The sequence below is a fragment of the Sphaeramia orbicularis genome, chromosome 10 (genome assembly GCF_902148855.1).
Source record: "Sphaeramia orbicularis chromosome 10, fSphaOr1.1, whole genome shotgun sequence".
Lineage (NCBI taxonomy): Eukaryota > Metazoa > Chordata > Actinopteri > Kurtiformes > Apogonidae > Sphaeramia > Sphaeramia orbicularis.
In genome coordinates this window covers 17,012,410-17,032,890 of record NC_043966.1, presented here as the reverse complement: position 1 = coordinate 17,032,890, position 20,481 = coordinate 17,012,410, and the positions used below count along the sequence as shown (strand labels likewise).

At 37.6% G+C, this 20,481-nt stretch overlaps 1 protein-coding gene across 1 annotated transcript in view; it reads right to left on the bottom strand.

Moving 5' to 3' along the window:
- pcgf3 (polycomb group ring finger 3) overlaps positions 1 to 16,463 on the bottom strand; it is a 73,750-nt gene extending 57,287 nt beyond the window's left edge. Inside the window, exon 1 of the mRNA XM_030146217.1 lies at positions 16,359 to 16,463. The gene's annotated coding sequence lies outside the window, so the exon portion shown is untranslated. The remainder of the gene's footprint in view (positions 1 to 16,358) is intronic.
- Between the last annotated feature and the right edge of the window lie 4,018 nt (positions 16,464 to 20,481).

Below are 20,481 nucleotides of genomic sequence, written 5' to 3'. Positions count from 1 at the left end.
ATAAAACAAGTGGTGCCACAACAAACCTCGCACGTATTGTAGCTTATTTTGGCATTGATCCAGCTGACGACATCATGTCTATGTGTGTACTGATGTCAGCAATCGCCTCTATATATGTGGCAAGTTTGAAGTAAATTGAAAAAAAGAAAGGATGTTTTTATAGATATTTGAATTTCAGTCCATTATAAGTAAATAGGAGAAAAAAAAAGATTTTACAAAAAACATAAAAAAATGTTAAAGTTTGACCTACTTTTCCCAAAATGTAACCACATCTATTCTGGGTCACTGGCAATCTATAAACCAAATTTGGTATGAATTCAACAAATAGTTTTGCTGCTACAGACATGAAATTTTGCCCATTATAAGAAAATGGGAGAAAAAAACTATTTTAAAATTTCATTAAAAAATTTGAACTTGGACTTACTTTTCCCAAAATGTAATCAGATCTATTCTGAGTCACTGACAATCTATAAACCCAATTTGGTATGGATTCAACCAGTAGTTTTGCTGCTAGAGTGTTAACAAACAAAGAAAAAACAAACCAAAAACAATACCCCTTGAGCAGGGTAATTAACATCTTAATGTGAATTTTCAATATTTTCTTTATAGCAGCTTGAAAGAAAACATATTGAAGCAAAACTGTGACCACTGCTTGAAAAATCGATGTTTTTGCCTGCCGTGTTTCACCTTCAAATAATATTTTGTTACATGGACAATATTTCCTCAAACTGACTGAAAATTAGGCTAAAAAGTCCTTCTTGAATGCTTAAAGGACTCTTTAAAAAAGTGACACAAAGTGGCTAGACCTTCTGAAGAGTCTCATCGGCCAAAAATGGAACAAAAAAAAACAATTTATCATCAAACCTTGAGAGTTTAATTCCTTCCATAGAAGAAAATGACCAATGTTGAGCAGCATGCCATACTGGGAAAAATATGCTTAATAAGAAAGAACTGCAGAAATTAAAATATAGGCTATTTCAGACAAAGACGACGCAAGAGGATATTTCATATTTACGCCATATTTCCTTCTATTGCACAAACCTGTCATGTCATCCCCAGGAGCATAAAGACTACCCTCTCTCTAACCAGAAAGATTAAGCATTGTCACGGTTATTAGATTCTAATATTTTCCTATAAAACGGATTATCACAGGTTTAATCCAGATAATAGGATTAAACCTCAACCTGAATGAAAAGTCATTCCAATTAGGCCAGTCTCTTCTGATTGAGGTGGTTACATGAAGCATTTTATTCTGATTAATCTATTATTCTGATTGGGTCCATGTAAATCCAGCTATAGATTCTGTATCTGTACCGTGTTGTACTATCGTATTGTTACTAGCCAATGGAAAAGTCTTCATTTACAAAGACAGAAGTCTACAAATATGTCAACGTACTTTCAGTTACACAGACGTAATTGGAGAATTGGAGGGTGGGGTATGAGATTATGTAGCATTGCCGCACAGTCCATGTATTTGATGATATTTGTCATAGCCACTGATAAATGTTACAATTTATACACTTTAGTAGGTTCATCCTCAAATGCTGCAGTTCAGGGCCCATTAAAGCCATGTTAATGTGCTGCTTGACACAGTGACACATTTACAACATATTTAAAGAAACTTCTGTGCATATCTCGTATGATAAAACAATAAAACCAACTGTTTGGAGTGGTGGTGTTTTTAATTATTAACGCTGGTTGTAGTCATGTGGGGTGAGCCACAATGATCCTAGAGGGGAAATGGGGTAGATCAGAGCAGTAATGGAATCTGGGTTAGTAGTTTATCTCCGCTACTAGCTCTGTGTGTAGAAGACGACACTCACACTAAAAGGGTTAGGGATTCCCAATGGAGTCTCAGCTGCAAAAAAAAAATAAAATAAAATAAAAAAAATCACATACACACTCAACACTGTAAGGAGCGTTGGATAAATGTTTCCACTAAATGACATATGCTATTAACATGGCCAAATGGGCTTGTTATCCAGCTCTTTCGAGTTCTCAAACACAAGCGGCATTATGGCGCATGAGGTGGTCCTACTGTGCAGACAGACACAAACACAGCCTCACAAAGAGCAAGGATATCAAAGAGTAAACAGTCTCAGCGCCCAGAGGCTCAGGGTGACACACTGGCCACCCTAAAGGCTCAGAGACAGAGGAGATAAGCTTCAAATGTAGAGCCGAGGCTTTGAAGAAATCTCTGGAAACATGTCGGGCTCAGCCTCCCATCTGTTGAATATAAAAAATAAAATAGTCCTAATAATTACATTCCCTGACATTTCCCTGTGAAGAGACATTAATTTCATTTTATATTCAAGTTTCTGTTTTGGTTCATCTCAGTTCGTGTATAAAAATCAAAAAGTCACAGGAGCTCCCTTATCACCCCAGTCTGAAGATTAGCTACTAGTTTTCCTGCATCTCAGTAACTTACAAACTCAGCACTGTTTGCCCAGATGTCTTTTTTCCCCCCTAGTTACTCATTGTATTGTTGCTTGATTGACTTCAATCCTTTAGCAATAGGTTTCCACCCAGCATTCTTCCTCATTCAAGTCCTGGCATCTGGATAGAATTTAATCGTTGTGATTTGGAAAGCGGCCACCAGTGAAAATCAGCTCCTTCCTCAGTTTTTCGGTATTAGTCACTGCAGTATCCGAGTGGGTAGAACAACTTTTTGCCATTTGTCAGTTTTCAAGTTCATGCTACATGTCAGAGAATACTGTCACAAAATGAAGTCCTTACTCACACTGTTAGATGTTAAATTTAAAGCTAAAAAACCTACACAAAAAGTTAGAAGTTCAAGTTTTTCTTAAATTACCAAGTTTCGTTTTGATATAACATTCTTATCAACTTTGTCCATAGAGAAATCTGTGCTCTAACAGCACAAAATAGAGTACATCAATGTTATAATTCCGGTTAACTTTTTTTTTTTTTTTTTTTTATTAACTCGTCTGAAGTTCTAGATTGCATTTCAGAACTTTTTTTTTTTTTTTACCCAGAATTAAATTTGCCTCTTAATTGCAATAAAAAGACTTTGTTTTGACAGATAAAATTCAAGCTGTTTATTTATTTATTTTAAAAAGGGAAAAAAAAAATAGTAACAGATTCATCTTATATTCCCTTATGCACTGTTGAATGAAGCAGAATTTAAGAGCAAACGAGATTATCTGATGAAATAATCATAAAAGTATGATTAATAAAGTACTCAGTAATTTCTGCTTTTTTTTTTTTTTTATTTTGAACACCAGACATTTCCCCCCTCCACCTCTCTGTATTAGCATTATCCCAAATCAAACTTTCAGTAGTGCATCTTTTTTTCCTTCCTTGGTGAGAAAAAAGTAAGGCTTGCACTTCAGTTTATTTCCAACAACAAACAGGTATTGTCAACAGTGTTCCTTCATGAAGAGGGGGGAAAAAAAATCCTAATTTATTCACAAGTGTTGCATAATATTAGGTTTGCAAAAAAGGTCGGTGTTTATCATCAGGCGTCAGTGCTGTGTCAAGCTCCTGATAACAAGACATCTCTATCAACAAACACTGACAACTCCTGCTGAACCTAACTGCTTTTTAGTCCAGAGGTTTAAGACCTATCATTTGCAAGGGGGAAAAAATGCTTTGTCTGTCCACTTCAGGTTATTTTATCACTGATTAATGTTGCTTGGCTCATATCAGAAGGTGCATCCCTGTTTGAAGTTGAGAATCATTAGACTCAGTGGTCAATCTGGCTCTAGAAGACAGTGTGTGGATCCCAAGAAACAGTTAGCTGTAATGAAGTCATTAAAAGAAGGCAGCACTACAGACTGCTGCTCCTTCAGTGGATAAACACAAGAGAGATAAAAAGGAAAAGCGGTTGTTAAGTTAAATTTGAACTCATAGTAAATGTGTTGCCAGAGGGACTCAACATTTTCTGTTTAAATTGTCAAATATTGAATAAATCTGTCAAGACATGCAAAAATACACGGATAAAAGCCGATATAAAATCTCCAGAATATCAGCTAGTACTGTAAAGGGAAATTAAAGTAAATTATCTGTTAAACCCATTATTTATTCTGAAGACAGCAGATGGCTGACAGCAGTGCTTGAAAAGCAGCTTGAATAACATAAATGAACCTGAGTCAATGAAATCACCGACCTCTAGACAGCCGTTTCTGATGACTTGATTAAATAAAAGCCTGTCAGAAGAGTAGATGTGCCTGTTGTTTCCTCTGAAAAATGTCAAATACCGGATTCCTTTCAAGACGCAGCTTCGATGAAATGCTGTAATCTGGGCTGCATGTCGTCAAGTTGCAGAGCAGATCTTCGCCATCCCAGATAATCATCCTTCAGACCACCAACAGCCAGCCAAATAGTGCTGTATTTTAGCGGTGGCTGCTGTTTTAGCCATGTGTCTTCAACCAACGACAACATCAAACTGATGGTCATTCCGTTTCAAAAAAGCTGAGCATTTCTTAATATTCACACCAGTGACTAAAATTACTTCTGAACTCTACAGTGTTGTTATGGGTCCACCACATTTATAAAAGGATTTATAAAAGCTGAGATAGAGTGGCTTTTACTCTGTATCAACAGGTGAGCAGTGGTAGAAGTAGTGCTGCCACTAGCGACTAGCTAATTTTCTAACGATTAATCTTTTGACTAATTTTTCAATTAGTTGACTAATCTAAACGACTAATTTAAAAAAAAAAAAATCAACCATTTTAGTGGATGTGTGTGTGTGGGGGGGACTTAAGACGCTTGTAAGACAGGGGTTTCTCTCTCTCTGAGATACGGCCGTACTGTGCTGTTTTTAATCACCTTTTACATGTTTCTTTTATAATGTTTTAAATGCGTTTCTTTTTCCCTTGTCGTTATATTTCAATGTCCTGTGTAAAGCACCTTGAATTGCCTTGTTGCTGAAATGTGCTATACAAATAAACTTGCCTTGTCTTACCGCTGCAGGAGCCAATGCTGCGACAGACCTGTGGCACGAAGCCGCGGTCATACCCGTGGCTTGTCTGGCAGTGGTCGCAGGGAGATACCATTCCTACTGCGTTTGAGACGGGAGGGACACCAGAATTAAACAGGCGGTCAATAGGTAAAACCACACGTCGACAAAAAATAAATAAATAAATAAAAAAATTTCAAAAATTGCCGTCGACTAATTTTCATGGTTGATTACATCAACTGAGTTAAAGCACTAGGTAGAAGTAAGTAATGCCGCATTTCCACTACGTGGAACCAGCTCGACCCGGCTCCACTTGGTATTCCTGGAGACTGTTTCCATTACAGGATACTACAGACTTTACAGTACCTGGACGTCATAGCGATGTGGCGTGTTATTTTCGTGTCATCTGTTCAGAGAGTTGCTGAAAACTCACTTGTGTGTTGTCTCGTCTGAATTTTTATGTCGGCCACCAAAGACTGAATCTCCTCGACCGACCATGGTGTAGTTTTGGGCTGTTATCATGTGAATTAATGTACCGCTATATTTACTGTCAACTTCCGCATCTGTTTTTCGTAAAACGGCGGGTCACAGAGAAAACTGTCTGATCAATCAGTGGTCTGCAGTGTTATATGTCATGGTTTGGTATCGCTTGGAACCTCGGCAGGGGTGGTACCAAAAAACTAGTACCAGGTACCAGATTCCAGGTCCTTTTTCGAGCCGGTACCACGTAGTGGAAACACGGCATAAAAGTACTAATACAGCACTGACAAAACTTAAAAACTTTTTAAAAAAGGTGTGCATACAAATTGTCATCAACAAAATGCTCTTCTCATCATGTTTTTCCATCAAGTTCATACCCTCATATTACTGTATTAATGTTTGTACCGATTTTTTTAGCAGTATACATTTAAGGTTGGGCCCATCTTAAATACTTTTATGTTGTGCTGGGCAGTTTCATCTACAGCATGGTATCTACAAGATGTCTTCCATAAGATCATGTTTTTAAAGTCATTGTCTTTTTAGAAGTGTGTATCTTTGTAAAGTCAGATCTCACAAATTTAGGGGAGGAAAGGCCAATTTTCAGCTTTGTAATAATGCATTTTCTAGCAAATTCAATAGTTTATAAAAATCATAGGTACATTTCACTCTTCACTTTGTAGATTTAAAATGATGTCATTTTCACTGGACAGAAATCGGATGAAAAATGGTCAAATTAAAACTAGGTAACATAAATGTAGTAGAGTAGCAATAAAATATATGTAGCCAACTTCAAATATAACACTGCTCAGAATGAAAATCCTCAAAGTAAAAATGTCTCAATTTGTATTCAAGTACTTCAGTAAAAGTTATTAGTTGCTTTCCACGTTTGCCAACTGGTGCAAAGATGTCAATAAAACTCACCACAGCAGCGGTGTTAACCCAGACACTATTAGCAGGGTGCCTCCAAACTGTGTGGTTTCTGAGTTTTACTGCCTCACAAATTAACTGTCTGCCCCAAATTTGATTTTTTCCAGTGACAACAGTGTCCAGAGGCGGTGTGCTTTGTCGCCGTCATGCTCGATAATCCACCTAAAAGCATGATTACAAATGAACCTAAGGGCTTGACTGCAGGACAAAGTAAAGGATTAGCTTTTAACAGCCAAAAACATCCAGTATAAAAAAAAAAAAACTAAAAAAAACTCATGTCCATTATGAATTTTACAGCTGTTGAAACTATTCAACAGTTTTTGTCGTGTTAGAATGATCAGTTGTAATTGTATTATTTGAGGAATATGGCCAAAAGACATTAGGATTCATGCTGACTGTTGCAGTCCAATACCTGCCACTTCAACAAAGCCTCAGTGGTGTATTTACACCCTTATTTACCCAAGGATGGTTTGCTCAGCATGCATTTTTCTTTCAACACCACTCTGGTCCAATATCCTTAGCTACACCCGGTAAAACCACAGCCACATCCAACTTGCAACTTAGCAGCTTCATTGGTTTAAGCCACAACAATAGCAGGTCATGTAGACTCGAGGCGCTCACCTTTGTTTCCTGCTTTCAAAGCCAGTGGGCACTCCTATTAAAACTGCTGACTTTCAAGTCCCAAACAACTGGGTTTTCACAATTTCATCCAATTCAAGTTACAAAATTTCTTTTCTTTAGTAAAGAAAGTGTTTCACCCTATATGGCTGTGAAATAAAAACTACTGTAGGGGTATATTCCAGAACAGATAACCCATTTTGCTTACTAATGGTGATCACTATTCATGGTGTTTAAGATGTTTTATTTAGGGCATAACCACATCTCTTGTGCCCTAGAGCAACAAAAAGTAGGACCATTTTTAAATTTGGTCAGACAAATATTCAGCATCCATTCTGACAACTGATGTACAGTTTGAGACACTTTTAAAGCTGAAATACCAAATATCTGTCATATTTACTCTACAACTAATGTGGGAAGAGACTGAGGATGTTACCATAACTCTGGAAAATTAGGATAGTTTGTTTTGTTTTTTAAACATGTTACACAGGACAAAGAAATTCATCTGTCATTTGCAACTATAATGTGCTATATTTTTACCCCGCTTCAAAAGAAAAAGAAAGAAGGTGCTTGCAGTAAGCCATAAACAAATATTTCAAATCTAGTCATACAAATACTTCCAAGATCATAGTTGATATGCAGCAATATTGCATTGTTTCAAGCAGTGGCAAGGAATCCCAGCTCCATAAAGTAAAAGTCCTACCATGTATTGGTTCTACCTGTTCATTTAACACTGGTGATTCCACTAATTATCCCATCTACCTAAATGAAGAGTTCTGCTCATTAAGATAGGCTGGGTCAGTGAATGGTTTGAATAAATACATGGCAGGACTTTTCTTTATGGAGCTGGAATTCTCCACCACTGGTTTCGAGTAGGTATAAAGTGTTTTTTTTGGTAACTTCTGTGGTAGTGCACCGAGTAAGAGAAACCTCTTCAAGTCAAAGTGGCCTCTTCTGAACCTCTTGACCTACTGACCTGCAGGATGACACCAGAAACCCTAGGAGGAGGGGGAGGTACTGAACACCACCACCACATACAGCATAGGCAGTTGTGAGGGGTGGCAAAAGCAGGGGAAAAGGATGAAATGTATGGAAAACACAATGGTTTACGATAGTTCATGGCTTAAAAAATGCTCAGTTGATATGAATGCATTAAAAAAAAAAAGCATAGAAAAACAGCATTAACATCTTTAGTTTTATGAATGTAAAATGGCTGAGTATCTGGCATTCTGATTTGAACCAAACTGAAGTACATTAGAAAAACTTAATTCTGAGATCAAACAACAAATCTATGACTCAACTAATCATCTGTCCACTGGAGAAACTAGCAAATCTTCATTGGGATCCACATTCAAAATGTTCAAAATGTTGACGCCGATTTGCAAATAAAAACTGCTGTGTGAACTTTTCCTAAAAGATAAAAACCCAAATATCCTTAACCCAGGGTGACACAAACATCCCTGCATAGGATTCCTAGTGTGTTAAAGATTGAATAAAATGTGTTCATTGAAATGCAGGGTGATGACTAAGGACAGCTGTACAAAACATAGCCTGTGTTTGACAATGACAACCAGAAAACTGAGCCACCATGATGGTGCAGTGATGTCAAGGAGAGCTGGTTGGAACAGACACACCATTACAAACAAATGATACCATTCATGTTTGTCCTACACATATTTAACACCAAGATGAACAACTTTATTAGTGACATGTTTACAAAGTTCTTCATGTGCTCCTAGGTTTTTCAACATGGAAAAAAAGTAAGCAGCAAGGTAGCTTCATGTTGTCATGGAACTAAGCTGAGGACTTACATTTCAAGCTGATTTTCCCAAAGTACACTCACTTCTAAAATGAAATGTATTAAAAATAAAGTTCCCGCTCTCATAGTAAAAATAAAACATTCAAATTATTCTGCCAGCGGTGGTGAGGAAGGTTGTTGCAACACGGAAGTGGCAATGAGCCATTACATGGGTTTGTTGGTTAACAAGCTTGCAGTAGTGTAGTGCTCTATTCTAGTTTCAAACCACAAATCATGGGCTGCAGGCCACAGGCAAAGATGGGCTGTGTCGCACAAAGACCCAGCGATGACAGTTATTACCCATTTACTGTACGGGCCAGGCTTGAGTACAAGGAAAGTAAGTAATTAATTCCTCATTTGGCCCGCTGATGCTCATTCACAGAGGCTTTCTAGGCTCGTTACACTGACTAAGATCCTAAACAGAGCTGTCACTTGTGTCGCTCAGCTGCAGGAATTCAGAAGAAGTTAGTGCAAACGCACACCTCTGCTGACCCTTGACCAGGTTTTAACAAACAGCTGACAAACCACTAAATAGAAGCTGACTTTGTATATTGTCTGTTTGTGGATTCATCATTAACACCTCAGCGAACCGTGCAGCCTTAAAAAAAAAAAAAAACAGACGTCGACAAAACCCTTCTCCAATCTCAAATTCATTTTAATGCACATCAGAGTAACTAGCAAAATCAGTCTTTCAGATCTGGGCATGATCCAATGTCCTCTGTGCTTTTCTGTTCATACATGAACACACTCATTGACAGCTTGCATCATGGAACAAGCTTTTGTGTCAAGTTTAACAGACTGTTTCTTTCTAGTCTCAGCTCAAAGACTACAGGTGGATTTTTAGATAGGATATTTTGCCTCTTAATAAAGAGTTGACCTTACCATAAATCAATCAATACAACAACTCTAAAAATTACATTTGTTTTAATGGTTTTCTTGCTAACCATAGTGCTGATTAAATCTTCAAGTGCTTAAAATATGTACGTGAATTTCTACCAGATTGTATGCAGATAATCCATTTCCACAGAGGAAAACAAGAGGACTCAGAAGATGACACATTGCCCCAAGCCCCCACAGCTTGTTAGTGATGTTAGCTTAGTCTCACTGACTTTGCCCATATAGCTCTGCTCCAGAAAACCAACCAAAATTATAACAAATGGCATGACTGTCAGAAAAAAAGACAAAAAAAAACAAACAAAAAAAAAACAGAATAACCAGACCATGAAGATCATTGCATTAACCGTAAAAAGTGTTGTCACTCTATCGTATATAGTGTCACTCTAGAATAGCTTTGGCTTTAATATGGATCTGTCCACCTATATAGAGGTCTGATGAATATGCAGTCCTTCAGTCTGGCCGAGGACCCATTCTGCCAAAGGGAGTGTGGCCATATGCATCCTTGAGCCCCTCAGAATGTGGTCTGACTGATCAGATCTCAATGACTCCTGGTGCATGCACACCTTGCATTAATGCTCACCCGTTGTCACTGGATCACTTTGGACACATAACAGCTCTAATCCTGAGCCAATGGGAAACACCCAACACTGTACTATCACTGAAGGTCTGAAGTCCCCTTGAAACACTGTTTTATATTGAAGCACTTCCTTTTCTGTGGTTAGAGCAAAAAAACAGGCACAAGGGACAGGAAGTGAAATGAACCACAATTTTGGCAATTGCCTGCTTTCAAGACCGTAAAGGCAGTTCATCACAAACTTCCTAGAAGTGAAGGCCATTGATGAAGACCAATGCACATTAAGTAACGGTTTTAAAAATGAAAAAATGACAATGGGCCAGGAAGGAATGCCATATTATGAAAGATGTATATCCATTTCCTGTCATTCAGACTGAGTCTTGCCTTGGGCTTTAAAACATTTAGTGTCATCAGCTTGCAGAGAAAAAAAGTTCTGCCAAAATACCTGCTACAACTAAAGTAGATTCCAAATGTCAATTTGAGGATTAGTTCATCAGGTGCTCATTGAGATCTCAGCAGGAACTAAATGTGCATTATCTATATTGTTAAATAGTCACACCTTGAGAGATAAACCTAGACTAGGAGCTCCAACCCAACAGCACTTATCAGCAGTCGTCTTTGCATTAATTTGACTGCCTGCCATCGTGCTACAAAACACACAAGCTGTCTTAAAATACATCAAAACAAACCTCAAATGAGGGTAAATACAAGCTCTGTGTCTGTTTATGTCATCTATGTTTAATGCAAACCTTGTTCAAGTTCTGAACAAAGAATCAAAACACACAAAATATCCAATTAAACACCAACCATCTGAAGCACAGAGCGTTTCCACTGCACGTCTGTTACTTTGCAGTTGTTACAGCAGGCATATGACTTTCATTATTAATTTTCTTCAAATTTGTAAAACCCGAGTGATAGCCTAATTATCACTAATCCATTAATCTTTTTGTGCTAACGCATCTAAATCACTTCCCTCACGGTGAACAACTTCAAAGATGACTCCATCATGAGCAGTCCATTTGTTTACATACCAAACCGACAAGCCACTCGGGCCTTTTCCAAAATTTTTGTTGCAAGTGCATTGTGGGAACGGGAATTCCACGCAACCGCAGCAGCAACAAATATGGAGACAACAAGCAATGAAACCGTGTCCACCACCAGGTCAGAAAAAAATGGAAGGAATCAAGTCAGTTGTCATCTTATAATACAGGGTGTGTGACGTGAAAAACAATACTTATACATCAGTTTCATGGCATTTCAGAATATGTCATTGTGTCATCTTATCATAATGTACTGTAAGGAGGTGAGTGAGGGGTGAGTGCCCAGCATAGCCTGTAAGCTTGTGATGCTGTTCTCTGTGAGAAAAGTGATTTAGGTGCGTAAGCGCGGAAAGACTAATGGATTAGTGATAATTAGGCTATCATTCCGGTTTTACAAATTTGAAGAAAATTTTGAGATGAAAGTCACACTAATGTCAACAAAAGCCAAGCAAAAGCACTGAAGTTCACATCACTTGTTGACTACCAGATATTAGAGCTGTTGACATAAAACAGATGTGATCAGTTAAACTGCAAAGCAGGATTATTCATGAGTCTTCTCTAGAGCGAGTATGACTCACCTGATCAAATGAGGTTCATCTGAGGTGCTTTGTGCCTCTGAAAATATTATGTAAAATCTAAAGTCTACCACATTTATTAGTCCTCCCAGCATTATTACATATAATAGAATCATCTCCAGATAACAGATGGATTAAACTAACAAAAAGGGTAATAGTTTTATTGCCATTTGACTGACACTTTTCACTGACCTCATCTAATTCCCTTCTGATATGGTTTATGGCACCTGAGTGAAGATTGTGTGTCAAAACTTTCCACACTCTTAGCTTCTGATATTTAATGACACATTTTGATTACCATTATCATTTCAGGCAATTTTTGTACAATTCAGTGAATAGGACTAATGCCCATTTTATTTATATGCATGTTCTTAACAGGCCCTGTGTGAATATGAACCTGTAATGAACAAAAAGTCATGTAATTAATTCCCCACATAACTGACCGTAGGTCTTCATACTCTTAACAGTTTCATCATCGTAAGTGAGAATTCATACAGATTTTTAGTGCCACCAGTTTTCAGTGTTAAGTTTAGTTTCTCATCTAAATTACAATTATTAGAAGTTGATAACACTTTGTTTTACCCCTCACTGCATATGGTTTCAGGTCTTTGAGCTTTAACTCCTCCAATTTTAGTACTTTCAGTTCACTAATCGAAACACTTGCAAAAGTCATACTTGACAGTACTGTCTTCACCTCATAGGACCATCAGACATGAGCAAGTATATTCCTGCTGGTTTAGTAACACTAACCCTGTATCAGATAAGACTTGTGACTCAGGGATGTGCACCAACGCTCGACTTTCACGATCCTATTTCATCTTTTCACCCATACCTGTCACCACATGCCAGCAATGATGGACCCCTCTGTTTAAAAAAAAAAAAAAAAGACTCAAATTTTTCATATCTTTCCAGCTATGGTACCTCAGTGGGGTCTTAACAATGCAGTTAACTCATCAAAATGTACTCATCATTTATAAATTCAGTGTACATACAGTATCCTTATCTACACTTGGGTGAACCCTGGACTGTCCTTTTTTTCTAGACAATTTATTTTTCAGTGCTTATAAAATGTTCAAAGAGACTGTATCAAGGACGAAAGTCAGACCAGAGCAAGGAAAAAAAACAAAAAAAAACAAGGGATTCTCCACCACTGAATGTTTGCTAATTTAGGAAACTGCCGGAGATTATTTCCTGTTTGAGAAAGACAAATGCATCTTCTACCTCTTAAGTCACTATTGAGTTTTTTCATTACCAAGCAGTCCCAGCTCTTAAGAGGCCATATCCTACTGGCTGTCCTGTAGGGCTGACAGCTTTATCAGCCTGCACAGAGGGATCTTTAACATCGCTGAAACTGAGTGCAAATGCGCGTTTTCATGGGGTAATGGTTTTTAAGCATTTGTAGACATCATGGACATAAATCATGCTGTAACGTTAGAAAAGCTCATTAGATGTTATTCAATTTCAGGTCAGGGGTTAGTGGTCCAAAAAAGCTGAGGGTAATTGGGGTTTCCCTGCAAAGCAAGCAGAAATCTGACTCGAAGGTGATGCTTGGCGGGTATGTGCGGTATTATGCAACCAGTCCTTTCATAGTGGATCTTTAAGGGACGCTCAGCTGGCCGAAAACCATCAGAAAGGCCACGGGGTTCCTCACAGAACCCCAACAAGTTCAGATTACAGCCACAGCTCTGGTGACACTTCAAATAAGAATGCATGAGATTTACTGACATCACATAGAAAGTGCATCCTTTGCCTTCTGGCTGAGGCTCTATAGAAGCAGCTATGATGCCAAAGTCACATCTCTTATTTCTTCATGTCTTTGAAAAGCATCACAGCATGACTGGGGCTGTTTTAAACATGTTGGGTGCAGATTGGTGGCAGCATGTTATAAGATTTGAGGAAGAAACAAATATTTGCACCTTCAAACAGCAGAAATTAATTCATTAGGAGGTGGCATTTAAGTTAAGAGCTTTCATCGTGCGTCCCGTTTGGTATGTTACAGAGGTTTTGATTTTACAGTCAACTCTCACTACAGCTGGAGTTTCTAACATGCCAATGACGATGCAGCCTGGGGCAGATTTAGTGTCAATGAAAGCAGAATTTAACGTGAATATTTTATTTATATTCTTGTCCTCACAAGACCCAGGAAGTCTACTCAAATGATTTGATTCCATGCATCACACTAAGGAATAATTTAGTGATCAAAACACGCCAGAGAGTTATATCTGGGCTAAATTTGTCAGACGTTTTTCCTTTTAGACATAAGGGGCCATAGTTACACTCCAAGTCTAAGAGCTCAATTTGGATTTATTTGTCAGATTGGAATTCCTTCTTCAACAGTTGGAGTTATTTTTGTAAATGTAGCCAATATCAGTATCCACTGTCAATTGTTCACGTCCTGAACTGACCCACATGTGTAAAAAAAAAAAACCCAAAAAAGTAAATACAGAGCCAACTGAAGTCAGTTTATACGACAATACATGGGAACTAATGAAGAATGGCAAATTTCAATCTAGAGTGACAGAAATCCTGACTTCAAATATCACTATTTAGACAGAGGTCACCCAGCAAAAAACATTTCAATAGTACAGACATGCATCAATTCTATGATCTGAATCCGAATTGAAAAGGTCAGATTTTGTCATTTGTACGGTTAAGGGGAAAAAACATCTGAGTCACATAAGACAAAACTTTGCCTACAGTTCAAACAATATTCAAGTCACTTCTGAGTCATCAATACCTTTGACTCCAACACATTATTGAGAAGATGAATTATAAGAGAAGCAATTTCAGAGAATTTAGTCAGTTTGATAAGTATTCAGATATTCTTTTTTGTTTTGTTTTTTCCCAGAGACTAAAACTTAAACCACTTAAAAGACAAACACTTTTTTTTTACAGCGTTACCATTAAGAAGTGCTTGACAGAATCCACTTTTCACATCATTACCATCTGTTAACAGATACAGGACTTTAAGATGGAGAACATGATTTGGCTTAAGTTTTGTCCCATCTGCTGTTGCAGCTCAGAGTACAACTAACTTGATAGCAACGATCACTTGTATTCATTCGTATTATGTTTTGCCTCAACAGACATGTGCAACTAAGTCTCCGTGTGGGACAATAAAGAACATCTATCTATCCATTTATATGTACGGCCTACACAATGTTTAATTCTGTATAAATAACTCATGCAACAAAGCCATCTCCAGGTTTAGAGGTGCAAATCAACTAAACCATGCTCCCTGAATTGCAGTGCTTAAAGTGAAGGCTCCCAGTTAAATCAAACAGATTTGGGCTTGCATACAAATGTGTTATAGTCACGGTTTTCCTAAGATCATCTCTTGACCTGCTGCTGTGGTCCGGCCTCTCTCTACCTTTATCTCTGGACCTGCTGCTGGGGTCCTGCCCCTCTCCACCTTTATCGTCGTCACTCACTTATCCATATAATTACAATAGTGTTTATTATACTGTTCTGTACGTGTTCTAGTTCGGTTATCTGTGCATGTGTCTCCACCTCCCTCTCCCCCAGTCTCTCTCCATCTCTGTCGCTCTCTCTTTTCTCCTCCTTTACTTTCTCGCTCTAACCCCAACTGGTCAAGGCAGACAGCCATCCTTCAGGAGTCTGGGTCTGCTTGAGGTTTCTGCCTGTTCAAAGGGAAGTTTTTCCTCGCCACTGTCACCAGTCATAAGTGTTTGCTCCTGGAGGATTCTGTTGGGTTTCTGCAAATTGGCTTAAAATTTGATTTGATCCATCTCCCCTTTATGTCAAGCACTTTGCAACATGTTGTTTTAAAAAGTGCTATATAAATAAAGCTTTACTTACTCGTATTGAATGATGATTTAAAAAAAAAAAAAAAAAAAAAAGCTCCATGATCTCCCCTAAAACTGCACAGACTTGTTGGCTGCTCTCTGCATGCCTTTCCCCCCCTACAATGTCACACACAGGGTTTTGCTGCAGCAGTCTGGCGAGTGGCGACATCCACCCTTAAAGAAAGAAAATGCACCAACTTTTTTTGTCCTGGTTTAATCTAAACCTCATGCACATCCTCCAAAACACACGCACGCACACACCTGCCTGAACTTCGGACGGCAGGAGGAGGAGGAGGAGGAGGTTAGCCTAATGGGGACCACGGTATTTGGTTCAAGAACATTCCAGCTCAATGGGAAAGAAGAATTGGTGTTTGGCTCAGAGGAACAGCATTTAAACATGACGAGACAGGCTGAGGAGCGGCTGCCACTGGCTCTTCTCCGCTACGGCTAACCGTGTGCATCCCGGCTGGCGTCAAAGCTGCCTTTAAAAACGCACTTTTCCCCCTTCAAACCCCCCATCCCCGGTGTGCAACTGCAGGGCCCGGCGCCGCCATACACCACCACATAGACACATAAAACAACACGTATAGCATGCCCTGTAGCACCAAGCGGAAAGAGACATGCGAAAAAATGAAGAGGAGGGGGACAAACCGGGACGGTAAACCGGCCGTAGACTCACCGACAACGGAAACATGCGGGGAGCAACAGTAGTTAGAGGAACTAACCTGTCTGGGAGCAGCACGGTCCGCTGGATATTGGGTTGAATCCGAGTTAAATCCACTATCAGTAAAACAAAGAGGCGAAAATAACCGAGCGGCCGCGGAACAGGCCGAAACAGCACTCTTTAAGAAGCGACGCGCATGCGCAGAGGCGGCCAGTCGGCGGTGGATGGAGGAGGAGGTGGGGAGGAGGTTCAGGAGGGGGTGGGGTTGAACGAGTGCGACCAATTCTCAAATTGATCTGTTGAGTGTGTCGTTCATTATTAATTTATAATATTAACCCTTTCGTGTATGAATTATAAGAACCTTAGTCAAGATTTTTTTTTTTTTTTTTGAGTGTTTTTATTCCTCCTTAGGCATGAAAAACAATGCGATAGTTTTTTTTTTTTTTTTTAATGGAGTTACAAAAATGTCCATGCATTTAATTTTCAAGAGTTCAAGAGTTTTTTTTTACTGTCATATGCACAGCAAAAACAAGTAGTTATACTACGCAAAGAAATTCTTATTCTGTTCATCTCCCTAAAACACAACACATTAAAGATAAATAAGAATAGGGGAAACAATAGTAATAATAAATCCACTATAAAAATTAAAACAATTAAAACCAGCGGTAAAGAGTTCTGTGCTATCAGTATGTGCTTGTGTTGCGTGCGGCATGTTTAAGTGATTAATTTTTGAAGTAAAGAAACATGTTTATGTTTATGCATTCCAAAGCGACTTACAGGGGGAAAACCAATCAAATCACTCAGTCGATCAAATTTTATTTACATAGCGCCAGATCACAACAAAAAAGTTATCTCATGACACTTTATATATAGAGTTGGTTTAAACCAGACTCTAAGCCAATTTACAGAAACCCAACAGAATCCTCCAGGAGCAAACACTTGTGACTGGTGACAGTGGCGAGGAAAAACTTCCCTTTAACAGCAGAAACCTCGAGCAGACCCAGACTCCTGGAGGATGGCCGTCTGCCTTGACCAGTTGGGGTTAAAGAGAGAGGGTAAAGAGAGAGAAAAAGAGAGAGCGATAGAGATAGAGACTGGGGAGAGGGGGAGAAGGGGGGAGTAGGGGGAGACACATGGAGGCAGTTGAGGATAAGTGAGTGATGATGATGAAGGCAGGAGAGAGGCAGGACCACCGCAGCAGGTCCAGAGATAATCCTGGGAAAATCTGTGATAAACCTGGGAAAAACCTTATTAAAATATTTAAAATGGAATGTCTGTTTAAAACCCAATATCAGAAAGTGATATAAAAACAATGAAATAATAACATTTTTAATGCTGCTAATCTGATGTTTTCTCTCATTGTAACATATTCTAATGCTAGTTATTACTCACCTCATGGAGATAATATGCAAACAAAAAAAAAAGGATTTTGTCGAACAAATGACAATTGATTTATACTCAAACATGTTTCTGCAGATCAGGTTGATCAAAAACAGCAAAGTTTCAGTAATGGTCTGAATGTCAGTGTATGGGATGATGCATAAGTGTCCACTGTGTTGGCTGATATGGAACTAAAACAGCAAAACCCATGAATATACAATAGAACAGCTGTAAAATAACTGTGCACTGTAGTGACCACCATGCATGAAAGGGTTAATGGCAGCTGTTTTACATGGGAGTGGGACAAAAGTCAACATACTGAGCTGCAAATGAAACACAGCTTTAAACTGTACGGCAGCGTAATAATCCAAATAAAGATCTTATAACACTGGTCCCAAACCTTATCTGTTATCAGACAAGTTCAAGTGGGGTCGAGCAATTAAACTATAAGAACAGGGATGTCACAGGTACGGGATACAATTTAATATCATATCGCAATAAAATGTTTATTTGACATTGTGATGATTGACCTTAACAATCAGTGTGTATTATGTGTATTAGACTATGTATATTTTAAATTTCTGATTTTTTTAATTTTTTTTTTTGTAATTTTAACTATGTATATGCTGATTTTGAAAAAGGTTTTAAATTAAGAATTGTTTTTAATATTTATCTGTAGATTGGCGAAATATTCTGCTGTTTGCATCATGTTTTAAGACAGGGGTGTCAAACTCATTTTAGTTCAGGGGCCACATTCAGCTAAATTTGATCTGAAGTGGGCCGAACCAGTAAAATAATAACATAATAATAAATGAATAATGTCAACTCCAAACTTTTCTCTATGTTTTCGAGCGAAAAAAGTAGATTTACATTATGAAAAAGTTTACATCTACAAACTATCTTTTCAAAAGATGTGAATAACATGAACAAACTGAAAAAATAAGAGTCATTTTAACAATATTATGCTTATCATTTTTATCATTTTTTATCAATATTATGTTTATCATTTACACATGTACATTATAATTTATAGATCACAGTGGATCTACAAATACACAAAACATTTAGTAACAGGCAGAATCTTGTTAAAATTGTACTTATCTCTCTTAAGACATCTCAGGTTGTTCATATTTGTTCAGGTTATTCACATTTTTGCAAAATTATATTTTGTTTTAGTGTAAATACATGAAAATATTTACATTTGCAAAGAGAAAAATTTGGAGTTGTCATTATTTATATGTTATTATGATCATATTTTACTGAATCCTGCCCACTTTAGATTGAATTGGTCTGAATGTGGAACCTGAACTAAAAGATTGTTAATATCTTAGTGTAATTTTTGCATTTCACAAATTCATCCCAAGGGTTGGACTGGACCCTTTGGCGGGCCGGATTTGGCCCTCGGGCCGCATGTTTGACACCTGTGTTTTAAGACAAAAAAAGTATCATAACACAAAAAAGCCCTGTCACAGTATTGTTGTCCTTTTATTTAAAAAGAACTCAAATAGCACTTATTTTATTTATTAAAGATAAATAAAACAAGTAGAGTTTTAGATCAGGTGTGTTTTTGTTGTTTCGATATGACTTGTCATATATGGAATTTATGCTGTTTTTTTTTTTGTCACATATTTCATTTACCAATTTCAAGTCACAGGTTATAGTATGGGTTCTTCAATTTTCACTCCAGTCCAAAAAGTATCCTTTAAACTGAAAAGAATAGTGAGATACTGGGTGATAAGAACATTGTAAAGTCAAAGTTCAACTGCCTCCGTACTGATGAAATCCTGCTCACGTGGACTATGAACTAAATAATAACAAGGTAATAATAATAAACTAAATAATTATGCAAAAGTGCATGTTGTTACAGTATTTTACATATGAATTAACTAGTATCATTATGGTATCATTAGCCTACTATTTCAGCTGTTTATTCATACATTAATTAATGTTATTTCAACCCATGAATCATTTAAACACTATGCTTTTATCTGTTACTCTTTGCTATATGGAACATTGAGACTATACAGTACATTTCGAAGACTATATCAACTAATTTCAACGTACTCTGAATTAAAGGGTTTAAACTGACACATCCACTCTTTTTCCTTCTTTAAAATATTTGTGAACATTCTTTTTTTTTTTTTTTTTTTTTTTATCATATCTCCTTTTCAAGTAACCTCTAGCAAATGTAGAAGTATCCCCTGGGTTACATGTAACCGAGCCTTGCTTGTGAATAAATGATTTATTACACCGAAAGTATAAATTCTGGCAGTAATTATTATGCAACCTACATTTAACCAGGTAAGTCCCTCTGAGGCTGGAAACCTGTTTTGCGAAAGAAACCTTGTCAGGAAAGCAAAAACAAATGGCATACGATACTAAAAAGTAGGCTGCAATACGAATAAAGTATCAAAACTAAGAAGAGAACAGAAAAAGTAATTCGCAGGGAAAGTCAATTAGTATTACATTTCTGCAGTTCCTTCTTCACAAATGTCTGCTCACAGTAGTAGAAGCATAAACCATGGATGTATGTATGGAATGTGAGATTTTTGACTGAAACTAACTTTATTTCAAAACTTTAAATGTTATAAATGTACATCTACATGAGACAAATGTCTTAAAGGGTTAAAAGAGAGGGAGGAGTGTGTTGTCATGTTCTGCTCAGAGAAGCTGAAGAAGTGAAGAGCTCCCACTCTCTCTCCTCTGACAGTTTCAATAATGGAAACACCAGCACGACACTCTTCATAAATATTATCATTATTATTATTATTATTATTATTATTATTATTATTATTATTATTATG